Genomic DNA, 16,572 nt, shown 5'->3' with positions numbered 1-16,572 from the left:
GGTCGGGCTTGTGGGTTAGGGTTAGAACGGCAGTATTGTCGGGGCTAGGGTTAGGGTTAGAACGGCAGTATTGTCGGGGCTAGGGTTAGGGTTAGAACGGCAGTATGGTCGGGGCTTGTGGGTTAGGGTTAGAACGGCAGTATTGTCGGGGCTAGGGTTAGGGTTAGAACGGCAGTATTGTCGGGGCTTGTGGGTTAGGGTTAGAACGGCAGTATGGTCGGGGCTTGTGGGTTAGGGTTAGAACGGCAGTATGGTCGGGGGCTTGTGGGTTAGGGTTAGAACGGCAGTATGGTCGGGGCTTGTGGGTTAGGGTTAGAACGGCAGTATGGTCGGGGCTTGTGGGTTAGGGTTAGAACGGCAGTATTGTCGGGGCTTGTGGGTTAGGGTTAGAACGGCAGTATGGTCGGGGCTTGTGGTTAGGGTTAGAACGGCAGTATGGTCGGGGCTTGTGGGTTAGGGTTAGAACGGCAGTATGGTCGGGGCTAGGGTTAGGGTTAGAACGGCAGTATGGTCGGGGCTTGTGGGTTAGGGTTAGAACGGCAGTATTGTCGGGGCTAGGGTTAGGGTTAGAACGGCAGTATTGTCGGGGCTTGTGGGTTAGGGTTAGAACGGCAGTATGGTCGGGGCTTGTGGGTTAGGGTTAGAACGGCAGTATTGTCGGGGCTAGGGTTAGGGTTAGAACGGCAGTATTGTCGGGGCTTGTGGGTTAGGGTTAGAACGGCAGTATGGTCGGGGCTTGTGGGTTAGGGTTAGAACGGCAGTATGGTCGGGGCTTGTGGGTTAGGGTTAGAATGGCAGTATTGTCGGGGCTAGGGTTAGAACGGCAGTATGGTCGGGGCTTGTGGGTTAGGGTTAGAACGGCAGTATGGTCGGGGCTTGTGGGTTAGGGTTAGAACGGCAGTATGGTCGGGGCTTGTGGGTTAGGGTTAGAACGGCAGTATGAATGAAATGAAAATGAAGGCAACCACCAGACATTTTCAGCGCTGCGATGCTGTCCTGCTTCCTCGTCTGCATGCCGGCGATGCACCATCCAGGCAGCACTCGGTGCTGCTGTTCCAAGCTGACCTGAAGTGCTCGGAGGGTTAATATCTGGCAACTACCTCCAAAGGACTTTATAGGTCTTGAATCAAAGCTGATCAAGGAAGAGCTGGATGTGGTAACTTGTTTGTGAAACAGCTGCTTTGGGATAAATAACTTTAACCCTAGGTCTACTTGAAGTCAGCACTGCCACTGGGTAGGGGTAGGGTTAGGGTTAGAGGGTTAGGGTTAGAGGGTTAGGGTTAGGGTGGGAGGGTTAGGGTTAGACGGTTAGGGTCAGGGTTAGGGGTTAGAGGGTTAGGGTTAGGGTTAGAGGGTTAGGGTCAGGGTTAGGGGTTAGAGGGTTAGGGTTAGGGTTAACTGTATCGGATCACGATCGCCAGGACATTATTTAGTATCAGATGTCAGTATCAGGAGCATAAAGCCGGATGAGGACAATGCGGATACAAATATTTCTGCAGATTTTCTGTAGCTCCCCGGTCCAATCGTGAGCCAAAAAATGGATGGGAGCAACAAAAAGAAAAAGTTGGTAATGTTAGCATAAATGGCAATCGAAAAAAGCTGCCTGCTTGGGTGATTTCTGATGGCAACACATCCTGCTCCCAATCAGCCCCAAGTAACCCTCTTGCCCAAGCCCTCAGGAGTTTTCCGGGGGGGTCTATCTGAGTAGCTGCCCTGGAGCAGGTACTTATTTAGGCCCACTAAAAGTTCCTGTAAGTGGCCTTTCAGGGGAGGTTCCTGGCTGTGACTCCGCAGTGGGAGAACAGAGACACGTGACACTGAAGCATCAGTCCGTCGGCCACGGTGAAATTGTGGGCCAATCGACCCAACAGGGAAAAGCCTGAAACGGGAGAACGTGAGCAACGTGCTAGAAAAGTGTGAATTCAACAAACACGTTGTGAGTCCCTGCGTCTGAAGCTGTAAGCCTCCATCCTGAGGTGGGACCTATGTGCCAGCCAAACATGTCCCACATGTGAACAATGGGACCAGTTAAAAAGGGATCAATCAGCACCACATAATGGAATAAGTTGTTTTGTTGGGAATTTCAGAACCATCTGGAAAACAACTTCAACGCTCCACGTGAATAACTCCAGACTTTTCAAAGCGGAGAAGCGGAGATGCATGTGTGCTTGGTGGTCTCCATCCAAGGACAACAAACAGTGTTTTGCATTTCCATACTTTAGTTTTTCTTCTTGGTTCCTCGGCCACATGTTCACCAGGACTCTTCTCCCAAAACTCTGTTCTCCTAAAGCAAAGTCCTCATAAACGTCTTGGGCCTTTAGTTTACTTTTGTTAGAATAATGTAATTAATTATGACAAAACATTACCAATTCTCTCCAAAAAATATCCATGTGCCTGTTTCCATTCTGCATCGTCCCGTTAAATGTCCGATGTTGGACACCTCTGAAAGGCAGAGATTTATGCCCCTTCTCATTAAAACTAATTAAATGTGCAGCTAAACGATCTTTATTGGGAGCACGATTGCCTGAAGCTTTGGGAAATTCCATCAATCAGTCATGAACAGGAACGGAAAACATTAAGTTCTGGTGGCCCCCCAAACCGTTAGTCCTCTTCTGTCCTCTTCTGTCCTTTCTCATCTTTAACCCCCCCCCCCCCCCCCCCCCATTACTATTAGTCCTCTTCTGTCCTTTCTCATCTTTAACCCCCCCATTACTATTAGTCCTCTTCTGTCCTTTCTCATCTTTAACCCCCCCCATTACTATTAGTCCTCTTCTGTCCTTTCTCATCTTTAACCCCCCCATTACTATTAGTCCTCTTCTGTCCTCTTCTGTCCTTTCTCATCTTTAACCCCCCCCCCATTACTATTAGTCCTCTTCTGTCCTCTCTCATCTTTAACCCCCCCATTACTATTAGTCCTCTTCTGTCCTTTCTCATCTTTAACCCCCCCATTACTATTAGTCCTCTTCTGTCCTCTTCTGTCCTTTTTCATCTTTAACCCCCCCCCATTACTATTAGTCCTTCTGTCCTCTCTCATCTTTACCCCCCCCCCATTACTATTAGTCCTCTTCTGTCCTTTCTCATCTTTACCCCCCCCCATTACTATTAGTCCTATTCTGTCCTTTCTCATCTTTAACCCCCCCCATTACTATTAGTCCTCTTCTGTCCTTTCTCATCTTTACCCCCCCCCATTACTATTAGTCCTCTTCTGTCCTTTCCTCATCTTTAACCCCCCCATTACTATTAGTCCTCTTCTGTCCTCTTCTGTCCTTTCTCATCTTAACCCCCCCCCATTACTATTAGTCCTCTTCTGTCCTCTTCTGTCCTTCCTCATCTTTAACCCCCCCATTATCATTAGTCCTCTTCTGTCCTCTTCTGTCCTTTCTCATCTTTAACCCCCCCCATTACTATTAGTCCTCTTCTGTCCTTTCTCATCTTTACCCCCCCCCATTACTATTAGTCCTCTTCTGTCCTCTTCTGTCCTTTCTCATCTTTAACCCCCCCCATTACTATTAGTCCTCTTCTGTCCTCTCTCATCTTACCCCCCCCAATTACTATTAGTCCTCTTCTGTCCTTTCTCATCTTTAAACCCCCCCCCCCCCCCATTACTATTAGTCCTCCTCTGTCCTCTTCTGTCCTTTCTCATCTTTAACCCCCCCCCCCCCTCATTACTATTAGTCCTCTTCTGTCCTTTCTCATCTTTAACCCCCCCTCATTACTATTAGTCCTCTTCTGTCCTCCTCTGTCCTCTTCTGTCCTTTCTCATCTTTAACTCCCCCCATTACTATTAGTCCTCTTCTGTCCTCTTCTGTCCTCTTCTGTCCTTTCTCATCTTTAACCCCCCCTCATTACTATTAGTCCTCTTCTGTCCTCCTCTGTCCTCTTCTGTCCTTTCTCATCTTTAACTCCCCCCATTACTATTAGTCCTCTTCTGTCCTTTCTCATCTTTACCCCCCCCCCCCATTATTATTAGTCCTCTTCTGTCCTTTCTCATCTTTAACCCCCCCTCATTACTATTAGTCCTCTTCTGTCCTTTCTCATCTTTAACCCCCCCTCATTACTATTAGTCCTCTTCTGTCCTCTTCTGTCCTCTTCTGTCCTTTCTCATCTTTACCCCCCCCCCCCCATTATTATTAGTCCTCTTCTGTCCTTTCTCATCTTTAACCCCCCCATTACTATTAGTCCTCCTCTGTCCTCTTCTGTCCTTTCTCATCTTTACCCCCCCATTACTATTAGTCCTCTTCTGTCCTCTTCTGTCCTCTCTCATCTTTACCCCCCCCCCCCCCCATTACTATTAGTCCTCTTCTGTCCTCTTCTGTCCTCTCTCATCTTTAACCCCCCCCTCATTACTATTAGTCCTCTTCTGTCCTCTTCTGTCCTCTCTCATCTTTAACCCCCCCATTACTATTAGTCCTCTTCTGTCCTCTTCTGTCCTCTCTCATCTTTACCCCCCCCCCCCCCCATTACTATTAGTCCTCTTCTGTCCTCTTCTGTCCTCTCTCATCTTTAACCCCCCCTCATTACTATTAGTCCTCTTCTGTCCTCTTCTGTCCTCTCTCATCTTTAACCCCCTCATTACTATTAGTCCTCTTCTGTCCTCTCTCATCTTTACCCCCCCCCCCCCCCCATTACTATTAGTCCTCTTCTGTCCTCTCTCATCTTTAACCCCCCCCCCCCATTACTATTAGTCCTCTTCTGTCCACTTCTGTCCTCTTCTGTCCTTTCTCATCTTAAACCCCCCCTCATTACTATTAGTCCTCTTCTGTCCTCTCTCATCTTGAACCCCCCCCCCCCCATTACTATTAGTCCTCTTCTGTCCTCTCTCATCTTTAACCCTTCCTGCCCCCAGCTGCCCCCCCAGTATGGTTCCACCCTGGCAGCTGCCCCCTGAGCTCCTCCCCACCTCAGAAAGGGGATCTGCTCGCTCTCTTCCTGTCAGCACAGATGTCAAGGTGAACTTGGGGGACTTAAATAAACGGCTCCACAACCCGGGGACCCTCCCCCCCCCCACCCGTCAGCTGCACAGATTAGAGGAAGCCTCTTGTTTACAGTGGGTGGGTGGGGGGGGGGTCTATTTTGGTTCTCAGTATATCTGAAGAATAGAGATGATATAGATCTGCATGATACTCCGTATTTATTATTATGTGTTAGAAAAATGAGCTTTAACAGTCAAACAAAAACTTCTCATTCTAACCCTTCTACATGGGAACGGAATTCTAATATATTTAATTATAATATTTAGTCCAGAAAATATGGGTCATTTCTGTCATCGCAGGAAAAAGGGTGAAATGTTTTCTGGCTTCAAACCTTTGTGACAGACCTTAACTACGACATTCATAACTACGACATTATGCTAATGTATTAGCAGAAGCTGCTCAACTGAGGAAATTACAATATTTATATGTGTATAATTATCTTTTAAAAATCAAAGATAATAATGTGCATTCTGATTATTTATAATATATCTATTAATATTATGAAACACAGTAGAAGAAGTTTTCTTTGATCTCAGTGGTCTGTCGGCCAGCTCAACAACAACATCAGAGATGTGACCGCCATCTTGTTGCTCTTCTAGCATTCAGCTAAATGTTTGCACATTTGAGCAATAAAGAAGTCACAAACTGTCCTCTTGTGACCGTGCGCCATTCATATCTGACATAACTAGCAGGGAGGTTCACAATACTGTGTAAGGAATTGTCCAAAAAATGTCCAACTGTTTTTTCTGTCCTATTTTCTGTCACCCCTGGCAGGATTTGTTGCTGTCATGCTGTCATGCTAACCAGGTCAGGGACCCAGAGCAGCAGCCTCCATGGTGAGGCCCAGATGCTCCTCTGCCCTGCTACCTCTACAACCTCGTCTTGGCTTGTGGGAATCCAGGCAAAGACAAAAAAATCTGGAGGAGCACCTCTACCTGTGGGACGCTCCAAACCTCTAAGGATGAGCCTAGCTACCCTCTGGAGAAACCCCGTTTGTATGTGTGATCTTGTCCTTTTAGTCAAAACCCAAAGCTACTGAGCACGGGTGAGGATTGGAGCATAGAGGACTGGGTAGATGGAGACTAATCCAGTCTTTATGGGCAAGGACCATGGTCTCATTTAGAGAAGCAAATATTCACCCCAACCGCCTCACTCTCAGCTACAACCTGTCCCAGTTAGCGCAGGAGGTCAGCGACTGATGAGACAACCTCATCAATTAAAGAAGAGATGCAACACTCTGCCCATCAGCTTCAGCAATTCCTCCTCCCATCTACCCCAGATTTCTACAGAGGCCTCCACAGACGGGCACATCACAGTTCCAGATCTACAAAACACGTACATAGAGGCCCCAACCCAGGTGCTAGCCGATGCTAACCATCAGTAAACTGCACTTTGGTTGGCCCTTTACCTAGTACCAAATTGTAATTGGAGGACCTAACAAAGCCTCATACAACATATCTTCTGGAATCCAAACGGGAATCAAACACCTCTATAATTGGTTAAAAGAATGAACAAGCTGGTGAGGAGAACGTCATCGATAGCAGAAACAGGGAGGCTGCATTAAAGGCCAAATTTATGACGTTTGTCCATCCATTTAAGAAATAACTAATGCAATATGAGCAAATAATATCACCATTTTAATAAACAAAAACTGGTCGTGTTATCAAGTAATCATGTGTGTGTGTGCGTGTGTGTGTGTGTGCGTGCGCGCGTGTGTGTGTGCGTGTGTGTGTGTGTGTATGTGTGTGTGTGTGTGTGCGTCTAAAATGGTAGAGGATGTGAATTATGCCAGCCATTCTAGACGGCCAAGCCAGCGGGGGGAGGTGGGGGACTAGTGGGGACTGGTGGGGGAGGTGGGGGACTGGTGGGGGAGGTAGGGGAGGGGGGGGGGACTGGTGGGGGAGGTGGGGGACTGGTTGGGGACTGGTGGGGGAGGTGGGGGACTGGTGGGGGAGGGGGGGACTGGTGGGGGAGGTGGGGACTGGTTGGGGACTGGTGGGGGAGGTGGGGGACTGGTGGTGGGGGAGGTTGGGGACTGGTGGGGGACTGGTGGGGGAGGTGGGGACTGGTTGGGGACTGGTGGGGGACTGGTGGTGGGGGAGGTTGGGGACTGGTGGGGGACTGGTGGGGGAGGTGGGGGACTGGTGGTGGGGGAGGTTGGGGACTGGTGGGGGACTGGTGGGGGAGGTGGGGACTGGTTGGGGACTGGTGGGGGAGGTGGGGGACTGGTGGTGGGGGAGGTTGGGGACTGGTGGGGGACTGGTGGGGGAGGTGGGGACTGGTTGGGGACTGGTGGGGGACTGGTGGTGGGGGAGGTGGGGGACTGGTGGGGGAGGTGGGGGACTGGTGGTCTCACACGCCTCCCTACTGCCCCACAGCTTCCACTGGGATTGTTTCCAGGTAAACTGTCACTTCCTGTTCCTGTTCAACACGCCGCTCTTTAAGTGGACGCGTACTCCTCTAAAGGTCACCCTGTCTCTTTTGTTTAGAGCCTTCATCTCAGGATTAATGCATCATTCAAAGTTTGGCACGTTTACACAGGAAGTCGAACCTTATGCTTAGTTCAACACTCATATCTTTGATACTATTAGCTGATATTATATTAGCTCTTTATTAATTTAGGAAGATTTAACCTTGGACAGACTCATCTGGGTGCAGACAAGGTTCTAAATGAAAACCCAAACACTTGAGGGTGACCTGAGATGATGCCGATAAAGTCTTGCTCATTTATGTTCACATCATAAATCACTCTTAATGTATACAAACTGTATCCTTTATTCTTAGCCAACAATGCTAGCTCTCAGGTAGCGGCACAATGATCTCACATTCTATGGTGAGGAGCTGCACTTCCTCTGAGCATTAATAATCAAAGCTGTCAGACTTTATTTAGACCTGAACACGTTTTATTTATAGCACAAATATCTATAAGTGCTTGAAAGAGTCGAAGAAAAAGACCCTTTTTTCCCAACTTTATTGCAAGAATATAATTGCTCTCTCACAAATATCTGGTCTGATGGAGGCAGAGCTCCAACACCGTGGCCCTACTGGCCTAGAAGCTCCCAGTCCTGCAGAACTGGTGTGAACTGGTCTGCTCCACAAACCATCAGAGAGCTCCAACCAATCAGAGCCCAGGGGTGGAGTTTCCAGCTGAAGGGGAGGGACCAGAATTGCTGATCCAACCATTGGTCTTAAAGCCAAAACTGCCCCCACAGTTCCTTATCATACTGCACTTTGTCTAATGGCTTTAATGAGGGGTGGCAGAGAAATTCAACCAGGAACCAAATGCCAGCTGCATTATTGCCCAGCGTGGCTGTAGACCGAGGGACACTTGTCCACCTGGAGGCCCATCCTGCCCAAAGGTCAACACTGACATGAGGCCCATGGAGCATTCGGCCCCATCGGTATCTTGAAGGCTTTGCTCTCTTTCATGGTGGTGTGACACCTTTCACGCCTTCAGCTTCTCACATTCTGCCGCTCCACTTTTAGCATCTTCCTCATTTTTCACCGGCTCCTCAGAAACATGTCGAGTTCACAATAATAGTGCGTCCTTCACGTGACAGACACACAAGAACACGCGTCACGTTAGAGTCCATGCCAAGAGTCACATAATAAACTACCTACGGACCCGAGGTTCTTCATGTAGACAGAAAATGTGCTCTTTGTAGGGTGATGTTAGTTTTAGCATTGAGGTTTTTGCTTCCATCTATCAGGGATCAATCAGCCAGGCTCCAGTCTGCAGAGTCTCTAACGAGGTGTCAAAGTTCTGCCCTCTGGCTCACCTGCTCCTGTGAATAATCAGAAGCATGGCAGACATGGAACATGGTGTGCACTTGGTTCTGACTGGCAGACGCCAGCTGGGCACGGCTGGGGGGCAGTGCTAGGGGACAGTGCTGGGGGGCACTGCTGGGGGACAGTGCTGGGGGACAGTGCTGGGGGACAGTGCTGGGGGGCACTGCTGGGGGACAGTGCTGGGGGACAGTGCTGGGGGACAGTGCTGGGGGGCAGTGCCTCGTCATGGACTTCAGAGAGGACAAGTGTCAGTTTTGACCGGACGGAGGAGGCCAACAGTGGTGGTTCATGACAAAAGCTGCCTCCAACTTGTCACCAGCCTCCATCTCAGCTAAGATTTCTACCGTGATCGTCAGGTTTGCAGTCATTTCTACAACAAAATACACCAAATGGGAATGACTGGACTAAAATATCTAAATGAGGAGATCCAGAACCAATCAGCAACACAACTTCACACCCAAACACACGTTTCAAGCAAAACAGAGTCATTTTGGTGTTGGTCTTTAAAGACATTTCTCTCCTCGTGTGTTAATGGCTGAACACTTTCACACGTTTTCAGAGTTTCTTTTGTATTAATTGTGTTTTAAAGTCAATCATTACTTTGTGTTCTTTGCCCCTCGATGCTATCGGTACTCAGAAGTCTCTCTTAAATACTACAATTGCTGTTCTTAGGTAAAGCACATTTTCTTGCCCCTACGTATGAAATTCCTCCAACCCGCCGACAGTATTGGCTCCACTCTCCTGTACTCTTGACATTTTCTGCATATTCACAAAGAAAAAGTTCCTAGTACCTGATGTCTCCTTCAGGGTTCCAATAAAAGCAGTTAGGGACAGACTGACACTGTGATGCTCTGATGGGATCAATGAATCCCAGCATTTTTAAGACCTTGCAACAATGACGGTGTATTTCTTGATTTCACAAAATAAACAAAGGCTACAATAAGGCGATAGCAGTCAGTGGACATTAATGGTCCAACAAGAGCCGTGTGGCAGACCAGGGAAGACCGGTAACAAGGTCTACCTGGAGGTCTCTGTTGGCTGCTCACAGGAACCAATGGACTTAAATGATGAGCTGACTTTGAACAAATTAGCATATTTACAAGATAACATTGTTTCCTGTTTGTAGATGATAAACTAGCTAGTTAGCCACCAATGCTAAATAACTCCATCATCCACCTGTATTTTGCAATGGCTTCATTATTCAGAAAAGCATAAATTCATGTTGTCAGCGTGTATTTGTAGTGTTTGTACGAGGCAGGGTACTACTTTTGCAGCTGAAACGCCCCCTAAAAACGGCAGCAAGCCCGAGTCCCAAAGGCAGGAGGAGCAGAGCAGCGTGGAGCCGATGCACCAGTGGAAATGCAGCAGAAATATCTGGTGTTAAACCTGACAGCGACCAACATTATGTTTCTGGCAGATGCTAGCGTCAGTAGCCATGTGTGGTGCACTGACTCACCTGGAGGACACAGGCAGCCGTGTGGAGCTTCTCTCGCCTCCCTCCGTTTCGATAGGTGCGCCGCGAGCTTCTGCAGGACAGACGGCAGAAAACACTCACGTGAATGGATCAGAAAGAAACAGAGACACAGCTACCGCTAATGAGCTAACAGGCTGCAGAAACACACAATGTTGCACCCAAACCAACCGTTGAAGAATAAAAGTCCACGACCGACATGACCGAGGTCGTCACACCTAAACAGGACATGAACCTTAAACCACCGATAGTAATCAACAGGCTCCACACATTAGTGGTTTTAATGGCAGATAAATGAGTATCTGGCTGAGCTCCAGACATTTAGCCAGAGGCAGGTGGTGTAATGACTCGGGAGGAATCCCTGAACAGCATGTTTGATTTCAGAAACCTCATATGTGGAAGTTTGAGTAAAAGCAACACGTCTGCACATATTGAGTTGATCAATTCTCTTTCCAGCACAAAACAAGTAAAAGGTGAAACACAAACGTGCTGAACTTCAAAGCGTGCTCAGATTTCGTGAAGCTGTGGTCACCACATGAGAAGGAGGAACGGTGAACTGACCCTTTAGCTTTAGCTTAGCACAAAGGCAGGTTGGACAGCAAAGCACCCTAAACGGACTCAATATTACAACAAAGTTTTGTGATTGCGACTGGACAGTGTTGTGACCTAATTAGATCAGCAGAATAAACACACTCACACACGAGCACATTCTCCACAGCCTAGCACAGCCTAGCATAGCATTTGGGTCCCACTGGTTGTGGTTCCAGAGGAATGTGGGTCGGATGTTTGGAGGCCTCCAACAGGTGCTGCAGGGATGTGAGCCTTTTACGTTAGCAAATTAGCCTGGAGGACAAGCGGCGATCAAACATGGATGGCTAAAAGAAAATACTGCCGATCTGGCGTTTAAATCATGGATCAACTGGTAACTGGTGCAAAAGAGTGGAACCAAAGACCATCCGGTGTCTCTGCTGGTGTCTGATTACGACATCCACGAAGCCAATTTGGTGTCGTTCCAAAGTGGTGAAGCTGCCGCCGTGCTGGAGTTTCAGGGCTCTTTTACGACTTGAATGAAAGTAGCGCAGCCAGGAAACAAGTTCATACTTTTAGGTTCTCGCATCGTTCAAAAGGAATCAACAGGAAGTGCAGTTTCACGCTTCAGTAGTAGGGCGTGAAAGGTGCACACAGACCTTCAGTAGACTGAACCACAAGAGCCAGAACTGTTGAAGGTTTGCGTCTCCCAGACAATCTCAAAGTGTGAGGAGACGATGCCTAAAACGGTTAGGGTTAGGGTTAGGGTTAGGGTTAGGGTCAGGGGTCAGGGTCAGGGTTAGGGTTAGGGTCAGGGTTAGGGTTAGGGTCAGGGTCAGGGTTAGGGTCAGGGTTAGGGCCTAAAACGTGGCAGTCAGCTCATTTGCATGAAGCTAGGGATCAATAATGTCTTCAACTTTAAGCTCACAGGAGAAACTGGGTGGTGCTGCCGTGCTTGTCCAGAAGCTCCTTATCTCTGGAGGATCTCTGCTATCATTCGGACCCATGGGGCAGCTGGTTCTGTGGTGTTGGGAGATCAAAGACTGGTACCTCCACCATGATAAACAGCCTATCTGTCCTCCAGACGGCCAACGCCCCAGTATTTATAGGATGCCCCCCCCCCCAGCTCAGCCCTGTCCCTGAGATCCATGTCCAAAACAGCACCTCAGGAGCCAGAGCTGGTCCCAGTGGGCTGCATGTCCAGATGACTTCATCTAACCCAGAAAATGCAGCATGTTTCTATTTAATTATCATATTATTAATTATTATTAAAGGGAAAATAAAGCAACAAAAGTCTCTAACTTGTGTTTGTCTACAACTGTGCACGTCTGTTTACCATCATGGTATCATCAGGGTGTGTGGTGTGCGTGCGCGTGTGTGTGTATGTGTGTGTGTGTGTGTGTGAGAGACAAAACAGTAGAGTGTCTCAGCAACCTTTGCACTTTATCAGAGCAGTCAGTGATTGGCAGATGCGCGCACACACACACACCCACACACACACACTATGTATTTGGGCTATACGGTAAATTCTATACTGTGACTTCACATATTGGCCGACGCTCCACAGGAAGCAGAGAGGGAGAGAGGGCGGAGCCTCCAGCTCCCATCATGCCCCAGCATCACCTCTGGGGAGCGCTCGTGTTAGTTGGAATGAAGCGTGATGACTTCAATGTTTGGGTTACCCAGATTAAACACCCCAATGTTGGGTTAACCCCGACCCTCTGGCGTACCCTCCGGCGTACCCCTCAGGTGTACCTCAGGTGTACCTCAGGTGTACCCTCTGGCGTACCTCAGGTGTACCTCTGGCGTACCCTCAGGTGTACCTCTGGCGTACCCTCCGGCGTACCCTCAGGTGTACCTCTGGCGTACCTCCGGCGTACCCTCCGGCGTACCCTCAGGCGTACCTCCGGCGTACCTCAGGTGTACCTTCTGGCGTACCTCAGTGTACCTCAGGTGTACCTCCGGTGTACCCTCAGGCGTACCTCAGGCGTACCTCCGACCTCCGGCGTACCTCCGGCGTACCTCCGGCGTACCTCCGGTGTACCTCAGGTGTACCTCGGGCGTAGGACAGGACTCTGGTCAATGCCAAGGCTGTGTTCTTGGCTTGGAAAAACTAGTGTACACAAATTAGTGTTGTCCTGATCCAAAGTCTCTTTTGTTTCAGCCTTTTTAATCGTATCAAAAGTGTGGACGTTTGGAGCTAGAGCGGACGTTTGGAGCTAGCGGACGTTTGGAGCGAGCGGAGGCCTGTTGAGCTGTGCCAGCAGGAAATTTGCAAAGCTTGCTTCCAAAAAAAGAAGGTAACAAAGCGCTTTGAACACCACAAGCAGACATCTTGATGCCCGTGGAGGTTGTTCATGGTTGTTTTGCCCTGCCGAACTCTCATGGGAAGGTGGTGATGTTCCACCGGGGCACCGCTGAAGGTCTGTCAGCACCACAACTGGGTATCGGATCGGATCGGTATTAGCAAGAGCATTAGCATGTTTCGTTAGTGTCACAGGTCAAGAGCAGGAGCAAAAACTGGCTGAGGACAATGCTGATAAAAATATTTCTGCAGATTTTCTGCAGCTAACGGGTCCAAATCCAGCCGCCCAGTGAAGGTTCCCTCTCACCCTCTCTCACACACTCCCTCTAACCCTCTCTCACCCCCTCTCTCCCTCTCTCCCTCTCACCTTCTCTCTCACCCTCTCTCTCCTCTCACCCTCCCTCTCACCCTCTCTCTCACCCTCTCTCTCCCTCTCACCCTCTCTCTCACCCTCCCTCTCTCCCCCCTCACCCTCTCTCTCTCTCTCTCTCTCTCCCTGTGCTCATGTTCCATTAATAATGACTATTTATAAATACAGACTTAAACAAAGGGGCGAGCTGCTTTGCTGCCTCGCTGCTTTGCTGCCTCGCTGCTTGTTTGCTGCCTCGCTGATTTCGCTGCTTTGCTGCTTGCTGCCTCGCTGCTTTGCTACTTTGCTGCCTCGCTGCTTTGCTGCCTCGCTGATTCGCTGCTTTGCTGCTTTGCTGCCTCGCTGCTTTGCTACTTTGCTGCCTCGCTGCTTTGCTGCCTCGCTGATTCACTGCTTTGCTGCCTCGCTGCTTTGCTGCCTCGCTGCTTTGCTACTTTGCTGCCCTCGCTTGCTTTGCTGCCTCGCTGCTTTGCTGCCTCGCTGCCTTGCTACTTTGCTGCCTCGCTGCTTTGCTGCCTCGCTGCTTTGCTGCCTCGCTGATTCGCTGCTTTGCTGCTTTGCTGCTTTGCTGCCTCGCTGCTTTGCTACTTTGCTGCCTCGCTGCTTTGCTGCCTCGCTGATTCGCTGCTTTGCTGCCTCGCTGCCTTGCTGCCTCGCTGCTTTGCTGCCCTCGCTTGATTTGCTGCTTTGCTGCCTCGCTGCTTTTGCTACTTTGCTGCCTCGCTGCTTTGCTGCCTCGCTGATTCGCTGCTTTGGCTGCCTCGCTACTTTGCTGCCTCGCTGCTTTGCTGCCTCGCTGATTCGCTGCTTTGCTGCCTCGCTACTTTGCTGCCTCGCTGCTTTGCTGCTTTGCTGCCTCGCTGCTTTGCTGCCTCGCTACTTTGCTGCCTTGCTGCCTCGCTGCTTTGCTGCCTCGCTACTTTGCTGCCTTGCTGCCTCGCTGCTTTGCTGCCTCGCTACTTTGCTGCCTTGCTGCCTTGCTGCCTCGCTGCTTTGCTGCCTCGCTGCTTTGCTGTGCTTTGCTGCCTCGCTGCTTTGCTGCCTCGCTGCTTTGCTGCTTTGCTGCCTCGCTGCTTTGCTGCCTCGCTACTTTGCTGCCTTGCTGCCTCGCTACTTTGCTGCCTCGCTGCTTTGCTGCTTTGCTGCCTCGCTGCTTTGCTGCCTCGCTACTTTGCTGCCTTGCTGCCTCGCTGCTTTGCTGCCTCGCTGCTTCGCTGCCTCGCTACTTTGCTGCCTCGCTGCTTTGCTGCCTCGCTGATTCGCTGCTTCGCTGCCTCGCTACTTTGCTGCCTCGCTGCTTTGCTGCCTCGCTGCTTTGCTTGCCCTCGCTACTTGCGCCTTGCTGCCTTGCTGCTTTCTGCTCTTCGCGCTTTGCTGCCTCGCTACTTTGCTGCCTTGCTGCCCTTGCTGCTTTGCTAACCCTAACCTCTGAACATGGAGCCAGAGGGCTGCAGGTCAGTGAATGTGCTCCAGAATGAGACTCACTTTGGTCACATTTGATGGCTCGTTCGTGCATTAGCCTCCTCCCTGTTTTCTTTGTGGTGTGTGAACATATTTACATTGCTTCAAAATTGATCAGTATTGTTTTCATTTAGATGATAAAGCTGAGGCACAAACGCTGGTTTAACCAGAAGCTGTGAACCTCAAAAAGAAAGAAATTACTCCTCAACAAAACAGCATTGAAACCTATCAGTGGGCCATCAAACCTAAAATAGACATTTTTCCTATGTAATTAAACACACCGCTATAGAGCTAATCAAAAACTATGAGGACACACAGTGTAATGAATTATTAATAACTATAATCATCCTGGTCATCTGGGTTTGATGCGGAGGCGTCAGAGGACCTTCCACTGCATCGGACACATCCCTGAACGGCTCCTCTAATCCCTGGTAAACTCCATTCCATTTCAGCGAACAAATGGAGATTGTAAAGGCCAGTGAGGGCCCCCAGTTTACAGCCGGGGGGGGGGGGGGGGGGGGGGTAATAAAGGGAAGGGTCAAGGGACCGGAGGAAAGGGCAAGTAAAAAGGCCCCATGTGTGCTCCTAACCCGGCCTGGAAAGACCTGTAAGTGGGTACCTGTAGAGCCACGCACGTTGAATCCAGGAGCGTGCACGCGCGCTGGCTTAGTGCACGTACATCACATGTTGCACGCTCATCCAGAAACCTTCCAATAAATGCTTTTGCATGTTTATTCGTTTGAACGTCTCCTTTTCCCATAAAACGAGGATAAACCCAGATGAACGCTGTTAAAAGTTAATATAATGATGAGCCCTTAAAGATTATTAGACGCTTATTAATATGTAATGAGCCATTAAAGCTTATTAGAAGCTTATTAATAATGTAATGAGCCATTCAAGCTTAGTAGACGCTTATTTAATATGTAATGAGCCATTAAAGCTTATTAGAAGCTTATTAATAATATAATGAGCCCTTAAAGCTTATTAGATGCTTATTAATAATATAATGAGCCCTTAAAAGCTTATTAGACACTTATTAATAATATAATGAGCCCGTAAAGATTATTGACACTTATAATAATATGAGCCCTTAAGATTATTATAATGTAATGAGCCCTTAAAGCTCATTAGAAAGCTTATTATCAATATAATGAGCCTGTAAAGCTCATTAGACGCTTATTAATAATATAATGAGCCCTTAAAGATTATTAGACACTTATTAATAATATGAGCCCTTAAAGATTATTAAGAATGTAATGAGCCCTTAAAGCTCATTAGAAGCTTATTATCAATATAATGAGCCTGTAAAAGCTCATTAGACGATTATTAATAATATAATAGCCCTTAAAGCTCATTAGAAGCTGATTATTCAGACACCAACTCTCAAAGCTGTTATTTTTATCAGCACCATTAGCTGAAGGTCGGCCGCTGGCTTACCTCCTCCAGAATGTGGTCGAGCCGGCCCAGAATAAGGGGCTCCACCTGCTCGGCAGAGCGCGTGCCGGCGGTGATCTGCTGCTGCCGCCTCCAGATCACCGATCCTCGACTGCAGCTCAGAAATCCACACGAAAAGTCCCGAGAACAGCAGCGATGCTGCGACCCAGAGCGCGGCGCCGCGCACAATCTCTCCAGCTGGTGCGCGGCGGCGCGCCGACCTTCTCCTCACCCATCTTGG

The 16,572-nt window shown here is 49.0% G+C and overlaps 1 protein-coding gene across 1 annotated transcript in view; it reads right to left on the bottom strand.

The window, feature by feature from the left end:
- Positions 1 to 16,349, bottom strand: part of col13a1 (collagen, type XIII, alpha 1) — a 167,945-nt gene extending 151,596 nt beyond the window's left edge. The window contains exons 1-2 of the mRNA XM_029831989.1: positions 16,335 to 16,349; positions 10,219 to 10,288 (exon numbers count right to left, since the gene is read on the bottom strand). The gene's annotated coding sequence lies outside the window, so the exon portion shown is untranslated. The remainder of the gene's footprint in view (positions 1 to 10,218; positions 10,289 to 16,334) is intronic.
- Between the last annotated feature and the right edge of the window lie 223 nt (positions 16,350 to 16,572).

Source organism: Takifugu rubripes, unplaced genomic scaffold (genome assembly GCF_901000725.2).
Source record: "Takifugu rubripes unplaced genomic scaffold, fTakRub1.2, whole genome shotgun sequence".
Classification (NCBI taxonomy): Eukaryota; Metazoa; Chordata; class Actinopteri; order Tetraodontiformes; family Tetraodontidae; genus Takifugu; species Takifugu rubripes.
The sequence above is the reverse complement of the archived record's forward strand: the minus strand, read 5'-3'. Positions and strand labels throughout refer to the sequence as shown.